Source organism: Eucalyptus grandis, chromosome 7 (assembly GCF_016545825.1).
Source record: "Eucalyptus grandis isolate ANBG69807.140 chromosome 7, ASM1654582v1, whole genome shotgun sequence".
Classification (NCBI taxonomy): domain Eukaryota; kingdom Viridiplantae; phylum Streptophyta; class Magnoliopsida; order Myrtales; family Myrtaceae; genus Eucalyptus; species Eucalyptus grandis.
The window spans coordinates 55,794,843-55,810,342 of NC_052618.1; the positions used below are offsets into that span (position 1 = coordinate 55,794,843).

Consider the following 15,500-nt stretch of genomic DNA (forward strand, 5'->3'; position numbering starts at 1 on the left):
ACATCAAGTGTCATCACGATCTATCTACGACATAGTAGGAAGAGGATGCAAGATGCTTGGTTACTTGGCGTTTTCAGTTTCTACATTGACTAATTTTCTTGATGGTTGCCTATGTTTCATCTGGAAGCAACTTCAAATGTCAAACGTACAAGTGAAGGTCCAGCCTCCCCCATCCACCTTCTCCTACTTCATTATTCTCTTTCAATTGTCATTGAAGCGCCCTTCCTCTTGACGAAGATGAAAGACTTAAGCTTTTTCTCTGGCAAAATTCATCAAGCAAGATATATGTACACACACACACGCACACACTAAATTTGTATGTACCGGTGTCAGCGTATTCAAATAACCTGGCTACTTGCGCATTAGTTGGGAGCACATAGAATTAGCCAGATGAATTGACCTAATGTGTCAAATTTGCTGTTCTGCCTCAATATTGAAGGTCACTTTAGGCCTTATCATTGATTGAGCAGCAAACGCCACACTTGAAGGGAAAGAACACGACGTTATTGGTCGTCTGGGAAACTTGAGCTCATAAGTAGCTCTCCCTGAAACCCCGTGTGCATGGTTACATTGCCACTTACATAAGCTCTTCTGAGAGGGACTTTATCATATACACAGACTTTGTTTCTTGACGAGTGTGGCTTATGAAGTCATTTTCGAAAGCAAAATTGATTTTGTTAAAACTTTGTACAGGCTTGTGAAGGAAATAAAAATCTATTCCGAAAGGTGGATATGAAAAGAATGCTTGTGTGAAGAACAAGCATTATATGAGTGTTAGACACCTGTAGTGCCAAAACTTGGCATAAAATGACATTTAAGTATCAAAAGTTAGGAATATGACAGTTAAGTGCCAAAATTTGAGCAAAATGGATCAATGTCAAAAGCAAGAAAATCTGGCCAAAATTCTTACGTGGCGATTATTTGGCAAGACAAGTACAAAACGATATCGTTTTGCAAGCTAACGTGACTAGACAAATACAAAAACGACATTGTTTTGCTGCTGACGTGGGTAAATAATTAATATAAAAGTTAATTAAATTAAAAAAACAAAGAGAGAGAGAGAGAGAGAGAGAGAGAGAGAGATTACAAACAGCAAGGGCAATCATGTAATGACCCAAGCCCCACTGTGTAATGTTGTTCGCTTTGGATATTGAGTCCTCACTCTAAAACACGTTATATAGATTAAAGGGACCCAACACTTTATAAATTAGTCTTGGACTCCTCCCTAAGCGATGTGGGATAAGAGAGGGACCCATTCCTTGTGCATGTCCGGGAATCGAAGTGCTGATACACCGCCATCCCTCCTCCTTGCGGCTTGGGCCGTCACACTCTCCCCCCCTTGGGAGCACAGCGCTCTGTGGCCCCACACGTGGTTAGGAGTCAGTTCTGATATCATTTGTAACGACCCGAGCCTCACTGTGTAATATTGTTCGCTTTGGACACCGAGTCCTCATGGATTTAAAACGGGCCCGGGTCCTTACACCTCGCCGCCGCTTCCAAAAGTTGTCAAGAAGGGCCAGCAACGGTGGGGGAGGGCTAGTCGGGGTCGTCGGGCCTGGTCAGGTGCCGTGACCACTGGCCAATCGGAGGTGAGGACTCACAAGCCCTCGCCTAGATGCAGGGCGAGGGTCGTGGTCCTCCCTCAAATTTGGTGAGGGTCGGTCGCCCTTGTCGAGATCGAGGGAGGGCTCACGAGCCCTCGCTTCTCGTCAACCTAGGTAGCCAACCATTCCCAATGATGGTGAGGAGGCGACGGCGAGGCACAGCCCTTAGCCACCTGCAAGTGTCTTCCTCCCCCTTTTTTAATAATTTAACTTAATTAATTTTTTATATTAAAATTCAAATCTGTGCTAAAACGACGTCATTTTGCGTTTCTTTGCTGATTCACTCTTCCTGTCTTCTCACTAAAAGCTCCATGAAATTATTATAGTACGTTGAAAAAATGAATTTTTGTCATGCAAACAGGCTTTTTCGAATTAATATTAGGGTGAAAACCTTCAGAAATTTGGACGTTAACTTATTTCATTGCAAATTGAAACCCTCCTTAAGAATTGTTCAGTCCTTCAACCCATGTCATGTCCATGGACCAAAATATTCTAGAGGAGGCTCTTTCTTTTTATGCTTCTTTGTTTTGTGTAGGAAACATTTTGAAGAAGGCATTGAGATTTCTCTTTCAGTTGATCCTTTGACAGAGAATGACCCTTGTGAGCCATAGTCAGCCTCGGCCTCTTTTTAAAAGTGACTTACTTGCATGGGTTACATTTTTTAGGGTAATACCCATATAAATCACAGGGAAGGAAGTATATGAAGGACTAATTGAGAAACTCTTCTGATTCTTTTGACGAGAGAACCTAGAAGATTGAAAGCTTTTGCACCTGGAAGGAGTTGAAGTCACTGTGACTTGGTTCTATAAATTCATCTCACAGAGGTAGCTGCTTTGTTTGATAGATGAACCTCAAACTACAAATCAGGAAATAGATGATTAGTATGCTGGAAATGGATACACAGCAGAAAGATTCAGAATTTCAACAGAAGTCAGAATGAACTGTCAACAATCACTTTGTAATCTCGATTGGTGTATCGAACATTTGTTTATGGCAATGTTTATAGCAACATTTATGTGATCAATAAATACTCAGACTCCGAGATTAGACATCCACTGATTTTTACTGCCTGCCGAAGAGGCAGGAGCGCACTGACAGATGTGACAACTGGAGTAGCTTCATCTGGCGTAACTCAGACATGTCAAACGCACTTCGAAGAATTCGTTACTTCTTCCTGGTGTGATCCTACAGGAGTGCACGAGAATCAATCAACTAATACAATACTATGATACATCTTTACAGCAAAAAGTAGGTCGTTTGTGTGAAGATGAAGATGAAGATGAAGAATATGAATCTAGATACAGAAGAATCAGTAAACAAAACACTCGAATCACTTTACTTCAATAAGATTGTACTACAAAGCTTTCTGTGTATTATTGAACAACTATGAATACAACTCCTCTGTTCTTCCTCCCCTGTTTTCTATCTTTCTATCTCAACATGTATATGCTATTCAGTGCAGAGCATCCATGGATGATTGCTCTCTCGTTTTCTATCTCAGCTTGATCTTCCTTCTATTCTTCTACTTCATCGAGGAAGAAGAAGACTTCTTATCAGAATAGAAAAACTGAATACAGCTCATTAAGAAAACCAGAATACAACTAACTGTTTCTACGTTTTGTTTTTCCCACTTTCAGCTGAATAACCGCACAGACTTCGCGATCCATGTCAATCTTCATTCCAGGCTTCTTCTTCATTGATGTCGATCCAAGTTTGTCTTCATCACGAGTTCTTTACCGTTGATCACCAGCTCTTTGTTGCTTTTCTGTATCATCAGTTCGTTGTTGCTTTTCTCTCTTTGTTTTTCCACACGTGTTCTTTCTCTTCCTTTATCAATCTCAGTTCCTTTATATTTAACAGTTTGATCATAAATAATCTATCACAACATCTATTTTATATCTGGAGAGTCAAAATGGCTTCAGGGCCATGATCTATCTTGCTGAACAGGAACTGAATTCTTCAATAGAAGACGATTCTATTCTTTGAGCTGATGGCCGATATGAAGTGGGTGCCTCGTATGTGCTAAGTGGAAGCTCCGGCACTGGGGCTTCTCTCTGAAGAAATCTGATAACTTGTCCTGCTTTTGGCCCTCTATTTGGATCTGGATGCACGCACCACAGTCCCAGCATCATCAAGCATTCCATTTCCTCCCTATTGAAAATCGAACCCAATGTCTCGTCAGCTGCTTCAAGCATATTTCCAACAAGGTAAAGCTACCAAACCCACTTGTGTAGGGGAACGTGAAATTCTCCATCCTGATAGGTCCTCCTACCGCATGCAACTTCTAGAGCCACAACCCTAAAGCTGAACATGTCGGATTCTTTAGTAACCTTGCCTTCACTCAAATATTCTGGTGCCAGGTAACCATATGTCCCTACCACATCTGTTGTTTGAGTTCTGAACCGGGGATCAACGAGCTTAGCCACTCCAATGTCTCCAAGCTTAGTGTTAAAGTTCGAGTCGAGTAATATATTGGCGGCTTTTATATCTCGGTGGAGAACACACTGCTCTAGATCTTCATGAAGATAGTTGAGGGCTAACGCGAGCCCTAAAGCTATCTTATACTTCACATCCCATGGCAGACTCTTATGAGTTCCAAAGAGATGATTATCAAGGTTATCATTAGGCATATAATCATAAACGAGCTAAAACTCACCTTCCTCTTGGCACCATCCAATGAATTGCACTAGATTTCGGTGTATCGTGCAGCTTGTTATCTTCACTTCGTTGGTGAAGACCTTCTCTGAATGTTTGGATCCTACGAAGATTCTTTTAACGGTGACTGGGCAATCTAAACGGTTCAAAAATCCCTCATAAACTTGGCTGGACCCTCCTTGGCCTAGTCTTTGATCATTTACAAAGCCATTTGTCGCAACAAGCTACTCTTGATAAGATAATTTCACTGGCAATGCTAATATCTCTTTGTCAATGTCAGTCAGAGCCCGAAGCTCATATTTTTTTATCATAGATATGCATAACATGCTGAAATAACCAGCAATAGACATAATACAGGAACAGTGATAAATGTTAAATCCTATACATCATAGAGTTTACCCCCTTTTTTGATGTATTTGCCAACAGGGGATGTATAACATCCGAGTTTGAAGTAAATTCTTATGAATTGATGCCGTGCCTCTCTGCATAGAGGCCACAAGCAGCTGAGAATCCAATCGCTACTGATTCAGGAAGAACTTTAGCAAGATCAATTTGGTAAGAAAGCGAGGAACTTTTGTTATCTGGAGAAACCAGCTTGCCATCAAATGACCAGAATACACTAAGATTCTTGCTAGTAGAAATATAGGCCACCAGAACATTAGTTGCATTGCCGTTGTGTGATTCAGGATTCCACCTGTCATAAACAAGCGAGGAGAGTGAGTTTATGTTGATTCCTATGTGCTGCATTGGAGGATCAAATTCTGGGTTCACCCAAGTATTGAACTCAATGACCACAACTTGGTTCAGAGGCCCATGATTAACCATGCTCTCATTGAAGAGTCCTAGGTATCCACCAGTGGAGTCAGGTGGGATTGAGAAGCCAACACGAGCAAGGAAAATGGCAATGCCATCGTTATATTGATCAGTGCCGAAAGCCTCAATGGCGAAAGAGAAATGAGTAGAGAAGTCTGCTTGTTTCCCTGTAACAGAATCCCATATATCTATTGGTTTGGCATAAAGCATGTGGCCTGTTCAAAAGTTAGGCGCAGAGATGCCTTTTGTGAGAACGACAGTTCCAGACACGGTCCTCGTGACTCCTTCGAGCGGTATGTTGCTTAGATTGGTGTCGAAGCTTCTTATATTGAAAGAAAGAGAACTGACAAAGGGGATAAGACTAAGACGACAGCAGACGAGGGAGAAAAAGACTAGGCAAGCGCACAAAGAGAGAGAGAGCAAGACATAATTATGGTTAGAACTGTATTCTTCAGCTGTTAAAGATGAGGTTCGCACTGGCGATTCAACTGGTTTGAGATGGTGTGCTTTATAATGAACCAGGCATTCCTAAAAATCAGTTTTTGGCACGTTCAACAGCTTCCTTGCAGTTTCTGCTGAAATTGTTGGACAAGGGACCTTCCCACTAAATATAACTCGGTCGCTTGGTTTTTTCAAGTCAGGCTGCTTCTGAAATGTCTGTCGGTTCCGATCTTCAATGTCAGTGGCAGGCAATGAATCACTCCATTTGTGGATCACGTGTACGGCGAGGCACACGTTTCAGATTTTTCAGAAATCCCTTTTCCACTCGGCTTGCTCTTTTCCATAAACACCGTTCACATCTTCTGATCTTGTTCCTCGTTCAGTTCATCCATCGCGCGGAATCTCTTTGCCTACCGACCCGGAGAATCCAAATGGGCACGGAAACACGAACAAAATTGACTTCGTCATCTCAGATCACATTCCGCCAAAAACTACAGAGGCTCCAACTTTGCAACGCGACGAGAGAAGCAAAATCCTTAACTTCTGAACCAATTCGAAATGAAGAAGATGAAGAAGAAGCTGTGTAATGGCGAGGGAATTCAAATGCAGTGAATGGTCATTTTCTAAGGAAAAGAAAATATTATTCGAAGTGTATTTTCTGTCATGCAGCTGCAGAGGAGGTGATCCAGAACTGGAAAGCTCCACAAGCTTTGAAGCTTGGTTGTTGGAGTGGCTTTGGCAGTTTTGTCGAGAATGTGATGATGAAGGCGAGGAGTGTTTTGGTCGTTGGATGACCCGCACAGTTTCGCTCAGACGATAAAACCCACTTCTCGCTTTCCTGCCTCATTGATCTCATGAAGTACTTTCCTACAAAAGGGGGCAATTGGGTTTTCAGCTTCTTACCGCATCCATTAGCAAGACACAGCATCGATTCGTGGAAAGTTCCTTCAGACGACAAATCTCTCTCAATCGAATTGCAAGATTCGCAAATTGACCATACTTTGTGACTCTTGCTATCAACGGTTGTGACCGGGGAATGCTTGCTCGTGGAGGAGGAAAAAGCGCGAGCAAATGCGGTCCCTGCCGTGACTTGGATTGTAATAGCGGTGTTGACTGGGTCAAAAGACCACGCGCAAAGTGAGAAGAGAAAAGGAAAGGAAAAAGGGCAGGGGTACATGAAATGGATCTAGAAACATTATATATTTTGAGTTTGCGAAACTTTTTTTTTATGAAAGCTTTCGAGTATGGTTTATGAACGGTTATATGTTTTGATTTGTGAAATTCTTTACCAAATGTAATTTATTTGACAAATTAAATTGCGAAATGTAATTTGATTCGGTTTGTGAAACATGTTTATGAGTAGGATTCATGATTTGATTATAATGGCAGTAGGTACTTAATATTGTTGTGGACCCGATTAGGGGTTTGTAGGTATGAATACTAATGTCAAGGTATCTATGTAGACTAGCCATAGGCAATATAAGTGGAGACCTAACCAAGGAAAATCCCGGTTGCTTTATCGTGGGGGTGTTACACATGATCATGGTTAGATATATGAGCACGAATTTAATCAATGAGATAGACTATTGATATGTAGTTTGAGATTAGTCAATGAAATGGACCATTAACGAGTGATTTAATGAGATTAATTAATACGATGGATTATTGACGTGTGAATTATTGAGATAGATCAATGGAATGAATCATTGATATTTTATTTTGATATTACTGAGGAAACAAATATTTCAAATATGTATAAAATTTTGTTGAAAAGATGAAACTTGTTTTTGACCTCGTACATATGCTATGCTATAGATTTGAATTAAATGATTTTCTTTTGTAAATATGCACGGTAGATGCTCAATCTACTATGAAGAAAGATGCATTATTCATTGAGTTGTAGTTGCTCATCCCATTCATTCCTATCCATTTTAGATTCTTCAAGTTTTCGACAAGTATAAATTAGTCACCGTGCTGCCAATAATGAGATAACCTTGGCCACAGTATATGTTAGTATGCTTTATTGTCCAATTTGAGTATAAGAAAAGTTTGTAATTGTCACACCCCGAATGCCACCATTCAACTAACAAAAGTTCCCCATTGATCGCTCTCATACTACGTGTCACGCCTCGAACCCTGAGCGCGTGCCCATCCCTTGGTGGTCGATAAAATTTACAACTTCCCAGGATGAGTCGCCGACCCTTTTATTTTATTGCACATACGGAAGCGAATTACTAATCCCCTGACATCAAAAGCTTGGGATAGAAAAGCAGGACAATAGATTTACAAACAAAACACAGTTTCATAAACCAATTGAGTCATATACAGAGTCTTTGACCAAGAGACTACAAAAGACCAACTCTCCAAAAAGAAGCGGTCATAACTGACTTACACTTCATATCATCTCAGCACGACTCCAGGTCCTCCGCTCTACGGTCCTGAAAAATTATCCCATGACGGGGTGAGATATAAATCTTAGCGAGTTCACGCTCTAAACCTCAATTAGGAGGGTAATATGCCTAGATGCGCCCTAATCACACAATCACGCATTTGGTATAGAGGACTTACCTCGCCTCAAATCCACCCCATGTCGATAGTTTATATCATCGATAGCCATACCGATATGAGCAATAATTAAGCTCCAACCACTGGAACGCCACACTCAATTCTCAAATCAGCACAAGGGTCCTGATTATGGGGCCAAATCATTATGACACATCCTATTCCAGGTCACACAATTTTGTCCCATAATCCGGCGCAGATATTTCACTCAACACGCGTTCCAATTGATAATTACGCTCGCTCTAAGGCACAACCTACTTGAAGTTCGGTGGTCTACTGGCGTAGCTAGGCATTGTCTCACCCTATTGAGCACGGCTACGTCTCTCAAAGACGGCTTTCCCGAAGGAACATAGGTCCAGCCTCTACTGCGACCCGAAACCCAATGAGTGGGTATCCCATATAGGGTAACGTCCATCCGACACAGTTCGGGGATAGGTTCTCTTAATCATCACACGACCAATCAATCTCGGCCCAAGACACTATGCATTGCACTCAAATGTCTCAGTTAAAATAGTGATCTTGGTCTATTTTCTTCTTATTAAAAACAGCCGGTGAAAATAGTCGTGCGTGGGTACACAGTCAGATTGGACCCGGAAAATTCATAACCTTCTTTTTTTTAAATCCCACTAGTTTATATAGTATATAAAACCATTTTCGGTGTTTAAAACCCGGCACCCGAGATTTTCTGAATAAATATTGAAATTCACAATTTTTGGAATTAAATACTCAAAATTTCAATTAGCACTCAATTTGCATAATTTAACACTCAATTGTAGAAATTAACCACACCATTGCAATCAGTACGAAATTCCGGTCACCGACTGTCTCGGCCTAATTTCCGGAAAAATAATTAATAATTAATTAATTTCTAAAATTAATTATATAATCCAATTTAAATTCTAAAATTACCAACCTAGGCTGAAATCACTAAATTAAATACCGATACGGATCTGGAAAATTCCCGAACCCTTCTCGATAAATAATACAATTTATCTAGGCCTCACTTAATCTAATCTAACCACCTAACATGCATAGTTTGCATAATTAAATTACTAGATTAATCTAACTAACCACATAATCTAAACACCCCTTAGATGACATTAGTCTACTAAGAAGAGTTTAGTGCATAAACTCACCGGGTTAGTAAATACACCGGTTCACGGCGACAACAACGCGACGGCGACTGAAACTCAGACCTACGGCAGCACGGGAGGTTGGTGATGTGGGTGGTGCGGCACGTGGTGCGAGTGGTCGACGAAGCATGGGCGGAATGGTGCCAGAGGTTGGACCGGCTTCGGCGGCATAGCAACGGCGCACGGGGAAGAGGAAACGATCCCCCCCTCTTCCTCTCTTTCTCTCTCGCTTTCTCTCTCACGCTCGCTGTTCCGTTCTCGAGCCTTCTGCCTTCTTGCTTCCGTAGTTTGTTTTTACCCCTCCATTAGTTGACTAATTTAGTCAACAAAACACAGGTGTGGTGGCGGCAAGAGGAGAGACACGGCTGGCAGGCGTGTCACGCCCGAAGCGAGTGGGCGGTCACCTCTCCGTATGGCCAGAAATTCCTTTTCTTGTGGTTGACACGTCTCAGTCGACGCAGCAGCAGGTGGAAGCTCGACGTGCGGAGGGAGGGGGAAAAGAGAAGACGCGGCTTGGACGTGGCTGCTTGGCATAGGCGTGTCCTCATTTAGTTGACTGCATGGGTCAACTAAATGGATCTTCGTGGCAGTCACCAGGAGAAGCAAATTTGGCGCCGGTGTCTTCGTTTACTGCCCAAGAGAGAGGGATGGACGTGGCGTGACTTCATTTGATGCATGGTCCAAGATTTCGTTCGTGTGCTGGCCATCCTAGGAGGAGAAACGTAGCTGCTTCTTGGTCAACAATTCCCCTTCTGTTGACTATCAAAATGGACGTGGGCATGGGCTGCATGGTGGTCAATATACTTCTTTAGTTGACCACCGCATGTACGTAATTACCAAAATAGGAATCGTGGTAGCATATGGGCGTTCGGCTGCATGGCCATTCGATGAGGAAGAATGCGTGCATGGAGCTGCGAACGTGGGCCTTCGGTTGCTTCATTCTTGCATGGAGAAGATGCTCCGGACATACGCATGGCCGTTGCATGCTACGGCCCTTCAGCTCGGTCGATGTGCGAGGCCGCTCGGGATTAACGTGTCTTCATAGCCGACCGTGTTAAGCGAGAAATTTAGATGAGGAGCTATCACGAGAATGTGATGAAACATGACGTTTCGTTACGGCGAGTGTGGTGATGAAGCCGAGTCGTAATTGGTGTCATTGACGTAGTCCGATGACAAATTCGTCAACCCGTCTTGGACAATTACATATTCGAGGTCCGACGAAATCCGGATGTCACACTACGAGTGTGTTTGGGACTCGCTTTGGGAATTGCTTTGCGAAGGAGCTTTAGGTGTCCAAAGTTCTTTTGGCCAATTATATGGTGTTTTGTAAAATTTTTTAAACTCATCTTGAGGAAATGTTTGCCTTTGAAAGGCTAAAAGCCCAAGGCAAGTTCTAGGCTACCTTGGCTTTCAGCATTTTCAGAAGGCTCCTAAGTATGAAAATTTTGTTAAACAACTATCCCCACTCAATTTTTGTTTTTCCATTTTTGCCCTTGTGATTCATTGTTCATCTTCTTTGTCGCATGGTGTGGTTGTGAGCAGCTGTGATGGTCGACGACAGGCTGGAGAGAGAACGACAGGGTCACAACTACCTCGGTGACCATCAGCGGCCGCCGTGCAACCCTGGCAAGTTGCATCACCATGACCTAGATCTAGGTCACGCGACCTCCGTGAAGGGTTGCCTGAGGTTGCACGACTAGGCAGCCCTCGTCGAGTCGTGCGACCTTTGTCAACCCAGATTTGGGTCGTCGTGACCTCCATGAAGGGCTACCTGAGGTCGCACAACCAGGCGGCCCTCGCTAGTTGTCTCTGAGGTCCGCCTAAGGTCTTGCAACCTCAGATGTCGGCCGTTGGCAATAGATTTCGATCGCGGCGGCCGCCTACTCTTCTCGGCCAACTTTTTTATTTTTCTTTTGATGATTTTTTTTTTTTTTCTTTTTAACCACAAAGGTACTTTGTAAGTATAATCTTTCAAAACACTATTTTACTCAAAAGTATTTCTTAATGGACTTTCTAATCACAATTTAATAAACACAATTTGTATTTTGGAAAATCCCTTTAAACTTAGGCTCCATTCGTTTTGCGGAAAATGTGGTGTTTCTGGAAAATATTTTCTAGGAAGTCATTTTTCAGGAAAATGTAATTATTTTTTGGTGTTCGGATGAAACCTAAAAATGAAGTGGAAAATATATTTCCCTGTTCGGTAAGGAAAATCTTTTCCTTCATATACTCTATTTAATTTTTTTTTTTTATTTTTGGGTTAATATCCTGAAAAACCTCAAACTAGTACACATATGACAAGTTTATCCAAAACTATTTTTTTGACCGTGAAAAATCCCAAACTAGTACACCTGTGACAAATTTACCCCGACTAACTATAAAAAAAATCATAAACTGGTGCATTTATAACAAATTTACCCCCAAACTAATTTATTCAACCACAAAAAATCCTAAAACTGGTAAATTTGTAACAAATATACCCTCCGCTAAATTGGATTAATATTATAAAAAAAATCACAAAAATTGTAAAATGTGACAAACGGAGCATAAAATCCCAAATTGGTATACCCGTCAACTATCACGTGTCATTTAACTTAATAATTTGACAATAAAATTTAACGAAAACTAACATAGGGTAAATTTGTCACAAGTATACCAGTTTGAAGTAAATTTGTCAAAGGTATATCGGTTTGGGGTTTTTGGTGGTCAAAAAAATAATTTTGGGTAAATTTGCCATAGGTGTACTGGAGTTTTGGATTTTTCCGGTATTAATCCTTTATTTTTTAAAATGGATACTTCATATTTTTTTAAAATTGATTTTTAATTATTATTAATTTTCAAAATCTATTATTAATTTTTTTATTTTTATTTTTCTTTTATTTTTCTTTGTTTTACATCTCCTTCTTTCTTGGCCGATTCTCGGCCACGGCGTGGCTCGCGATCTGGCCACGAGCTAGCCTTGAGCTCACCGATGAGCACAAGGCTTGCCACTCCCCGATTGGCGAGTGTGAGTGTCGAGCTCGAGTCGGCGAGCGCGAGCTTGAGATCGACGAGCTCGAGGTTCGCCTAGCGATGGCCGACGATTAGCCAAGAAAGAAGAAGATGGGAAACAAAGAAAAAAAAAGAAAAAAAGAAATAGAAAAGAAAAAGGAAATTAAATGACTCAAATTAAAGAAGAAAAAGAAAATTAAAAAATAATTCGAATAAAAAAAGAAAAGAAGAAGAAGAAAGGGGAGGGGGAAATTTGGATTTGTAGAAATCCGAGATAAGAGAGATCAAGTAAGAAAATGTTTTCCACTTTTAAAAAGTCAAAAATATTTTTCCCTAATTGAGAAGACTTTTTCCTTTTATGGAAAACATTTTCCCAAAGGAATTCATTTTTCGTGAAACGAACGCCGAAAAATTCGGAAAATATTTTCTCGGAAATTATTTTCCGCAAAACGAACAAAGCCTTAAAGTCATTTATATTTTCCCAAAGGATTTTCCTATAAGTCCAGCCAAATGCATCCTTACAGATCTGCAAAGTTACTTGAGGTGATGTCTTCCGCATTGTGTTCTTGTGAGAACACTGTACGCCTTGTCTTTTTATCCCCAGAGCAAGCTGGGGACCTTTTCAATATTTCCTGGGGTCACCTCTACTCCTTTCTTGCTAGGTCCAGAAGTGCTGGGACCAGGGGCGTCGGATTTCCCATGTGGCATTGTTGGTTGAGGTCAGTTAGACATGTCAGGCATTCCGCATCTTTTGGTCGTTCAATGACGACACCGCTTCGGTAGACTATCTAACCAACTTTTCGATTTCCTGCCTCATTGATCTCACCAAGTACTTTCCTAAAAAGGTCGTAATTGGGTTCTCAGCTTCTTGTGACATCCCTCAGCAAGACACAACATCAATTCGTGGGAATTTACTTCAAACAGCAACTTTCTCTCAGTCAAACTGCAAAATTCGCAGGTTGACCCCACTTTGTGACGGTTCTTGCAGCGTGTCTGTTGCTATCAGTGGTTGTGATGCTTGCTTGTGGAGAAGAGGAAAAAGTATCATTCTCGAGCAAATGCAGGCACTGCCATTGATGTTAATAGAGCAATAAGGAAGCGTTTCTAATGAATTTCTCTAATCACGAGTCGTTTGCAGCTACTAATGGCTTTTGGCCAAATTATAAAGGAAAGCTGTGCTGCATAGATTATCTAGTAGCTGTCAAGAGAATCTTCGCAATATCCAGCCATTCCCAGAAAGTGTTCATCCATGAAGTGAAGATTTTCAGTCTGCATGATGCATCAAAACCTGGTGCAATTTAGTGGATGGTGTCGAGAGAAAGGTGAGTTTCTGCTTGTATAGGACAACATGCCTAACGGCAGACTTGAAAATCATCTCTTTGGGCCTCTAAAACGTCTTCCATGGGGTGTGAGGTACAGCAAAGCTCTAGGCTTGGTGTCGGCCCTTTACTATCTTTATGAAAACTTACAGCAACGTGTACTTCACAGAAAAATCAGCACATGTACTATTGGAAGCAATATCATAGGACAAAGATTGTCTATATCAGAGTGGCTAAGCCCGTCGACTGCAGATAGGGGACTCAAATGGCACATGCAGTAGAGAAATGTGGTTACTTATCTGGCACTGGAATATGTGAACTAGGGGTGTCAAAAACCGAACCGAACCGAACCGAAAAATTCGGTTTTTTCGGTTCAGTTTTCATTTGATTCGGTTCTCATAAAAAACTGAATTTTTTTTTATCGGTTTGGTTTTTATCGGTTAACCAAACCGAACCAAACTTACAAACCGATAAGAGTTTATTTCTAGGAAACAAAAAATATATACAACAGACAAAAAAAAAAAAAATGCAAAAACCGAAAATTAAAAGCTGAAAACCAAAAACTGAAAAACCGAACCGAAATTTCGGTTTGGGTCTCATTCGGTTCGGTTTGGTTTTCAAAAAAACAACTGTTGACACCCCCAATGTGAACGATGGGAAGATTAGGAAAGAGTCTGCCATGGTCAGCTTCGTGGTTGTGATTATGGAGATTTGCGGGAAGACCTATCAGGTTGTGGAATACCATTTTCCACTAGTTAAGTGGGTTCAGCAGCTTTACCTGTCAGATAGCATCCTTGACGCAGTTGATGAGCCGTGGAGGTCTTGTTTTGATTAGAAGCAAACGGGATGCTTCATGATGGTGGGTTCTTGTTTTGATTAGAAGTGAATGTAATGCTAGATGATTGTGGGTTTGTGGTGTGCACATCCGGATCCTAAGGGAGACCTAAAGTAGGAGAAGCAATGAGGTTTATTCGGCTAGAACTCCCAGTATCATCATCCGTCAGCAGGATAATCTGTCCTGCGGTCCCTCAGTCCATTTCGGCAAGATATATCTTGGCTTATAGAACCATGCAGACACAAGGTTCCTTGTGGGACAGAAACCGGAGTACATAAATTTGGGCCGAGTTCCAAATTGGCAATATGAAAAAGACTTCCCGGGATTTCCAAGTAAATTACAAATTCTGCATCAAATACTCCTATCGTTTGACTTTCTCTACAGGCGCACACACACACACACACACACACACACACACACTCTCTCTCTCTCTCTCTCTCTCTCTCTCTCTAAACTGTAGATCAAGTTCATCATCCTGTGAACTGTTTCTTCTTCTATGGTAGCGCAAGCATCCAGCAACAAGAAACCAAAGCCCCTTCACGGCATTTCGATAATGCTAATACACATCACATACCAGCTGAGCATAGAAGGATCACAAGACTTACCTGATCTTCAGAAAGATCGTTCAGGATTTGATGGAAGTACTGAAATTAGTACATCCAGGCCATCTTGATGAGGAAAAAGAGCAAAAACATGGCGACATACATAATGGCTGTACAAAGTTCAGACCCGTAGGGTTGATACATTACATAGACGACTGAGCTGAGGTCCATCCATTCCAACTATACGCAGTCATCAACCAAGCTGACGATCTAAATCCACAATAAGCAAACTGAATTTGAGAAAGCAAAATAAACCATGCATACCATGCCATAACCTTGGCCGCTCAACTAGCAAAGCTGGAGCTCAGATAAGGCTATTGCGTCTTGTCCAAAGCTTACATGCCTCGTGAGACAAGACATTCACTTCTTTTTGTCCAGGACGCAATGGTAAAGGAGTTCCCATGAAAACGGGAAATGTCCTAACTTTGAATGAGATTGAAATTGATATTAACCAAGCGGCAGCGTTTATTTCATATTGCAATACAGAAATTGAGTTCTAAATCCCCTAACAATATTCGCAACAAATTCCTCAAGAGAGAAGAGAA

General features: G+C 41.4%; 1 pseudogene; it reads right to left on the bottom strand.

Moving 5' to 3' along the window:
* Positions 1–3,535: 3,535 nt before the first annotated feature.
* LOC104455883 lies at positions 3,536–5,282 on the bottom strand (annotated as a pseudogene).
* Positions 5,283–15,500: the final 10,218 nt, after the last annotated feature.